Below are 7,693 nucleotides of genomic sequence, written 5' to 3'. Positions count from 1 at the left end.
CGTATTTCCATCTGGCAGCATTTCATTCAACAACGACAACAATTCTGTAAAACTCTTATCACTCCATCCATTCCTCGCCTTTAAATTCATGAGCCTTAACATTGTTGACAACCGTGTGAACTTAGTTGAACCCGCATACAGAGGAGTCTCCGCATCAGTGGACATCGTTTCATACACATGCGCTTGGGCAAAAGCTTATGCGCCAACATCGCGGATCATGTCCTCTAAGTTGTCTTCTTCGGCTTGATCTTCCATATCCATTGTGGAATCATAAACATTTTCAGTTGGAGAGACAGTTGGAAAGTCTATTAATTCGCCGTGCCATATCCATGTTGTATAACTTCGTATGAAACCATCACAGATAAGATGTTCCCTAATATCAGTTGCGTTCAACTTCCTCCAATTCAAACAGTTGACACAGGGACATCTTAACTTGACTTCATCATCACCACTTGTACTCGCATTACGTTGCGCAAACTCTATAAATTCTTCTACCCCTCTCTCGTACTCAGTGCTGATGCGTGGTAAATTAATCCACCCTCTATCCGTATGCATGTTTACTAAAATTGTTTACACAATTTCAATAATCTTGAATGATCACTTTGATCGTGTTTGTATTCAAGGTGTGACCCTATCCCATTCAAGAAGATTCACTTTTTTTAATTTATTAAACATATCAATTTTAAACAACACATCTTAAATTTCACGAAATTTTGCCAGCATTTCGCATTGGTCTTCAGGTTACACGAAATGAATGTGATTATAAATCACAATCAAATATGCACCCGAAGATCAATACAATCCACAATTGCAAGAATTCATGAAATTCAAGACACGTATATTAAAATTGATATGTATTAATAAATTATGAAAAAGTTATTACTCTTCTTAAACTGTCCAACCGGACAATTCAAGATTCAATACATGTAAATTATTATTACTATCTCCTCTCTATTCATTTGTAATACATACATTGGTTAAAAAAAATCTAGAGATAATAACTAATTTTTGTATTCAATCTCAAACGGGAAACTAAGGCTAATTCTCAACAAAAGTATATATTCAAACAAACAAATAATTTCATATACAATATACAAAATATTCAAGCAAACAAATAATTACATATTCATCATATTAAAAAGAAAATTTCAAGGATAGAAACCTGGAAACGTGAAAGCCGATCAACTATCGAAAATGTCCGCTTATAAGACCTCACCACAACAATACAATATCTACACAAAAACAAACAACACATTAGTTAGTTTCATACTTTCTAACCTTAAAAGTTTATTTCATCACCAAATAAACTAATTTAATCCAAATATTCCTAGTTCCTATACTCTAATTCAAAATTATACATCAACAACCAATTCAATCCTAACAATTCAAAATTATATAAAACCTACTTCAAAATTATATAAACATAATTCAAAATTATATAAACCTAATTCTAAATTATATAAACCTAACAAATATATAAAACAATTAAAAAAAACTTACCTCGAAGAATAACTCCCACGGGAAGCCGTCACCGATGTGCAGCCAGGGCGTCGTGCAGCGGCGGAGCAGTGACGTCGTGCAGCGAAGACAGCGGCGGACCAGTGACGGTGCAGCGGCGGTGCTACGGGCAGCCCAGTGAAGCGACGACAACAATGGAGCAAACGGAGAACAAACGCGAAAGCAAGCAGAGTCAATGGAGGGCGATGCAATAATAGAAAGAAATGAAGGAAGAAAATGAAGAAAAGGCACTGGGCGAGACGCACCACGAAGAAGAAGGTGGAAGAGACGATTGCTCTGCTGCGCGCTGCGGAGAAGAAGATGAAGTGGTTCTGTTTTGCGGAGAAATTTAAATATGTTACTGCCTCGGTTCTTCACCTAACCGAGGCAAAAACACAAGAAAAGGCATCGGTCCTCTAGTGAACCGAGGCCTAAAGCGTGTACAGAGGTTGGAATTGCAAACTGGCAGGCGGATCAGAGTTATATGTCTCGGTTCTTAAAAGAACCGAGTTAGTATCACCCCATTATGCTTCGGTTTTCATCAGAACCGAGTTAGTAGCTGGTGGCAGGTCTGGCAGGTCTGGCAGGGTTGGAGCAGAGTTATCTGCCTCGGTTTTGCCCATAACCGAGTTAGTAGAGTCTTTTCGGCACCGGTTTCTGGGCAACCGAGTTAGTAGCTCCATCAGGGGTTGGAAGTCCCATCAACTGTCAGACGGAGCAGGTTGGGTCAGAGGTTTATGCCTCGGTTTTAAGAAGAACCGAGTTAGTATCTGGCTTTAGGCACCGGGCTTATGGCAACCGAGGCATATTCTTTATAAATATTTACGAACCTGCCACCGCGCTTTTATACGCTTCGGTTTTGCTTAAACCGAAGCGTATATTGCGATTTCTAATCCCTTTTTTTTACTAGTGAATATAGAAATAAAAATAAAAGATATTTTAATTTTATCTGGGTCTTACAATGATCATCATAGATACACCACCAACATGATTACTCTAATTATGAACAACATCATGAGCATCATCGTACCACAAACACCATAGTGAAAAGAATCAGTCACACTACAATACCCTACCTCACCAACTGTAGTCACTCCTATAGCCCAATCTGTAGATTCCCCATATAGATATGGTTGAGTAATCCCGCAATCCAGCTGAGAAACATGTAATCCTGCCACACAAGGACAAGGAAGACACCTTCACCTCCACACAAGAAAGGTTCAATACCCCAACAACCCTTCCAATGCACACAAGGCAAAAGGAATCACCTATTCGCAAAAAGCACTGAGATTTATTAGGTACAACAAGTAGACTTCTCTTCCATTCTCATGCTCATCAATCACATACTCAAGTACACCCGAACACTCACTCATTCTCTAACTATAACCACAAGTCAAACTGGACCCTAAACATAACCACTAATCTCATTCTCAAACCATCATCTCATTCCACAACTCCTCAACAACTCCTCAGGCTTTGTCCACATTCATTCTTCATCAAAACGCTCTTTTTCCAACAAAAATATACTAGGATAATCGATTATCACAAGTTGTAATCGATTGTTCCCTAAACGATTCATATTACACAAAAACACACTGTGATAATCGATTATCACTTCTAATAATCGATTATCTTAGATAAAATTCCCAAATGCATCACACATGAAAGGATAATCGATTATCATCCCAGATAATAAATTATTCTCCCAACTATACTTCACATCGACGTGTAGATAATCGACTATAACTAATGATAATCGATTATTGTCACAACGAAACACATCATGGACATAATTCAAGCATTCCAAACATACATACATGAACCCTAGATCATTTGAAAACATACTTAACACATCATACATGCATTCAAGCATCACATTACCATGTAAACATACTCAAACACATATAATACATCACTTGATATATCCAATCCAATCATTGACATGTTATAATAAAACCCAATTATATTGCATATGATTATTATCACACTCTTACAACATATATATGCATGAAAACTCCCAAACATCATAATTTTGTTCTCCCTTAACATCAAAAATTTTGTTGGGATAACCCAACAAAACATACATAATATATTCATAGGAAAAATCCAACACAAATATTATATAAACCTTATGCTCATGCATACACAAACTCTTACCTAACAATAGCAACATACAACCATAATCATAATCATATAAACATATATCAAACAAGGATTATTAATCAAAATAACTAAGAACACATATAACATACAACAATAAACAAACAAAGGTGAGCTTCCCCATACCTTGGCCAATCCTAAGGCTTTTTCTATACCCAAAGATCTTCTCCAACATAGTTACACTTTCTCGTCTATCCTTTCCTCTCACTTTCAAAGTTTCTGTCTTATTTTCCTAATGGTCAGAGTTTCTATAGGAGGTGTCTAATATAGTTGCAACTATGTGAAAATATACATAAGGTACTCTATTTATAATAAAAGCCCATAAAGAGTAATAACAACATGTTAAAATAAAAGATATACACAAGATAAAATAAATTTATCTTTAACTTAATTAATCCTGATAAGTACAAAAATAATATATTCTATCTTAGTATTTTTTATTATAATTAAGGCTTAAATGTTTATTTCGTCCCCAGGTTAAGAGGTGAATTTATGTTTAGTACCCTGGTTTAAAAATGAAGACATTGGGTCCTTATGTTATGAAAAGAATATGAAAAAGGTCCACAAAGAAAGAACAAGTTCAACAAATTATCAAAGAAAAAGCTGAACAAGAGAAAGAAAAAGCTGGACAGCAGAAGAGAGAAGAGAAAAAGTACAGCCACATTAGCATGGACTTAATGTCGTTGCTGTCAACTTAACGGACATGACCTTATTCATACACTTTTCATAACATAGGGACTCAATGTCTTCATTTTTAAAACCGGGTACTAAACAGAAAATCACCTCTTAACATGAGGACGAAGTAAGCATTTAAGCCTATAATTAATTATGACAATTCTATTAATAATATATATTATTGTTATCAAGCCATAATATCTATTTGTATATAATAATATCTCAATATATCTTTTAGTTAACTATATAATAATATTTAAGAATATCTAACAATGTCTAATAATATCCTTTTCTAATAATAATATCTCTTTTAATCTCAAGATTATATCCCTTATTTTCTTTCCACTACTTTTTAAAATAACGACAACTAAATCTTCAAAAAGATTTATATAATATCCTTTTATTAAATTCCCACATTATTTATTTTATTTCTGTAACATTCCAAATTATATAGAACTATATAATATAGTAGTCCACATTTTAATATAATGGAACAGTTAAAAAAAAAGACTTCAAATAAAGTCTCGAGGTTACAATCATCCCAAAACGGCTATAATTTAAAACTTTTAACACAGAAGAGTATTTCAAAAAACACAAAACGCCTATGGATCCTAACTAGGCTAAGCAGCGGTGTCATCTCCCTCCAAGGCATGCTCCAGAAGCACATCATCTACCTCTACTCACATCCAAATGGATGATCATTGCAACAGAAAACACAACACAAACAAAAGACAACACAAGTAGAAGGGTGAGCTAGATATACAAAAATCATGTTATAACAATCACACACAACATGCAAGTTTAATTCACATATCCTGGGTCACTTAACACAACTTGTTACACTTTAAACTTGACTCGTCCGGACTTAGAATGATTGTCGAGCTATGGCGGGTCATGCACCCGTGGTGGCCTCTACTGCTTTGCAAAGCCATTGCCAATGGGTTTCACCCTACCACACTCACGAGGTTAGCCCGTTATCACTTACTTATGGCCATACTGCAAGCACCCAAGACTAGGACCTCCTGCTACTACTCACGACATGGTTCAATGCTCTCTACTTGAGAATGATTTACCATTGTAGTTTCAGGATAACCCCCAAGACTGAGCTACCATGCAAATCATTCTAAAACATACTAAGGGAACCACCATGGATCCCCTCCTTGAGGATCATGGAATTACGTCCAATACATAGGGCACCACCATGTAACCTCCCTTTGAGATCCATGGAATTACGTTCATCAACAATACTTCTTACTTTCAACCACCAAACATGTCTCATACATTCACATACTTTCAATATAATTACATTACCACAATCATACTATGCATTCCAATCATTCCACACACTTAATTCAACCAAAGCAAGAGTAAAAGAGAAATCTGGACTCAAAAGATTTGCTCAGCACACACCATTCGCAAGGCGAGAAAGGATCTTCTCGCACAGCGCACCATCACTCGCAAGGCGAATTAACTTGCTGAGGTGTCAGACCTCATGTCTCTCGCATAGCGCACCCCATTCATTCGCTATGCGAATTAACTCGCTCAGGCTACAAGCCTCAAGTCTTCTCACATATCGCACCCAGGTCGCTATGCAAGGGCTTAAACTGAGAGCACACCTCCAAACCTCTTCACTTTGCGCCCCTCTCGCCTTTCGAATTAAAATGGCAGTGACTCCAGACCACCACCAATCGCATAGTCACTAGATTCGCTATGCGAATCCCTAGACAGAGCACCAGACACAACACTCTTTAGTCATTCGCACAGCGCACCAGCTTGCACAGCGAATGACCCAAACAGTGAGCATTCTCTACAAGGACTCGCTATGCGAGACAACTCACATAGCGACTCTGCATCATTTGCAGAACGCAAATTCTACACAATCATGCACTAACACCAGCCCTTACCATTTCCAGGTCTTTTCTCCAATTTCTAACACCCCTAATTCTTGTTTTACACCTAATTAGACTTGTCTAAATGATTATAAACATTCGTACTAAATTTCTAAAGTGATTTAGACTCAATTTCTACTCTAGAACACCAAAATCAACAACTTAGGGACCCAAATCCAATTCTAATACTTGAAACTCGTTTTAGACTAGTTTGAGGTTCCTAACAAGTCAAAATTGACCTCTCTGAGCTACCCAAACAGCCCAATTTCACTCAAGACATCCAATGCCCAAAATCACTACCTCACTTCATCTCAAAATGACCTAAAACCCTATTAGAACACTAAGTTTCTACCTAATCAATGTTACACCCCAAACACTTCAACATGATTAATTACAACAATTAGATATATCCAAAACAATTTACAACCATCACACTCCAATTCCAGAGTCATATAGTCCAACACATGCAACTAAATCTTCCCAAACCAAAACACAATACCAACAGCATAACAGTACAAAAACTCAGTATATACACATACATACAACTAATTATAAAGAAGTATTCTAGCTCCTCTTACCTTGGAGTTGAACAGCCCAGCTCACAACACCGCTTCCACAGTACCCTACTCGGTGAAGAACCTAAACAGTGCCCTACAACCACCGAAATGGTGATGGAAATAGCTCTTAGAGCAAAAAATTTAGCAAAGAACAGAAAAGGGAAAACAAAAGACGCATGCAACCAGCAAAGGTTGCGTGTTCCAGTTCAAGAACAAAGAAGAATTAGGGCTTTGCGTGTTCCACATACATAACTGATCGGTTGGTTTTGAAGGTTTCTATGCTGTGGATGCTTGGGCACCACTTGATCGGAAATCAAATGGTTCAAAGAAGAGATTTGGTAGAGAGAAGGCAGAGAAGAGGAATTAGGGCTCTGAAGAGTGACAAAGCTTTTCTCAGATAATGAAAATGGTCTTGAGTCCAAGCTTTATATTACCATTATTTTATTACTAATGCCTCAATCCCATTATCTGCTGCCACTTGTCCAGTCCAGAAGCTGACTTTTTCCCAGTCTTTACATTCTCCCCAATAAGAAAAATTTTGGACCTTGAAAATAATACTTACTAGAAAACAGGTGAGCATAAGACTCTCTCATCTCTCGCTCTAACTCCCAAGTGGAGTCACCTGTTTGACCATCCCAGACGACTTTTACTAGACTGATGATTTCTACTTCTATGCTAAAATGCTCTAGTGTTCAATAGTGTAGATTGATTTAGCCATTATTCTCAAAACAAATTTGAACCCCAAGACCTCAGCTTTTTAAGAATTCTCTCCTTCGGCTAACCAACCGTGTTGTGTCAGCCACACTGCCAACCCCTCACTTATCCTTCGCCACTTCTCGTAAAACTATTCTAAAACATCTACTAGTCTTGACTTCAAATCGACCCTTAACTGATACTCTTTTACCACTATTTTGC

The sequence above is a fragment of the Vigna angularis genome, chromosome 5 (genome assembly GCF_016808095.1).
Source record: "Vigna angularis cultivar LongXiaoDou No.4 chromosome 5, ASM1680809v1, whole genome shotgun sequence".
Lineage (NCBI taxonomy): Eukaryota > Viridiplantae > Streptophyta > Magnoliopsida > Fabales > Fabaceae > Vigna > Vigna angularis.
The sequence above is the reverse complement of the archived record's forward strand: the minus strand, read 5'-3'. Positions refer to the sequence as shown.